General features: G+C 70.3%; 1 protein-coding gene across 1 annotated transcript in view; it reads left to right on the forward strand.

The window, feature by feature from the left end:
• The first annotated feature begins 30 nt into the window (after positions 1–30).
• COL4A4 (collagen type IV alpha 4 chain) overlaps positions 31–256 on the forward strand; it is a 159,164-nt gene continuing 158,938 nt past the window's right edge. Inside the window, exon 1 of the mRNA XM_006141956.3 lies at positions 31–146. The gene's annotated coding sequence lies outside the window, so the exon portion shown is untranslated. The remainder of the gene's footprint in view (positions 147–256) is intronic.

Raw genomic sequence — 256 nt, forward strand, 5'->3', positions numbered from 1 at the left:
CCCCAAGGGGGTGAAGTCGTGGCTGAGGTCCCGCCCTCGTCCCCCCTCCCTCCCAACTCACCGGGCACTGTCCCTTCGACCGGGTGTCGTGCCCAGGAGGCGAGAAAGGGCTGGGCTCCTGCGGGGCAGGTGGGCGCGGATCTAGGGTAAGGAGTGGAGCCGATGATGCTCCCGGGTCCTGGGGCCCAGGCAGGGTGGGGGGTGAGGGTCGGAGGTGGAGAAATTTGGGGGGGCGCAACGGGAGGTAGCTGGGCGG

This window comes from Tupaia chinensis, unplaced genomic scaffold (genome assembly GCF_000334495.1).
Source record: "Tupaia chinensis unplaced genomic scaffold, TupChi_1.0 Scaffold000066_1, whole genome shotgun sequence".
NCBI classification, from domain to species: domain Eukaryota; kingdom Metazoa; phylum Chordata; class Mammalia; order Scandentia; family Tupaiidae; genus Tupaia; species Tupaia belangeri.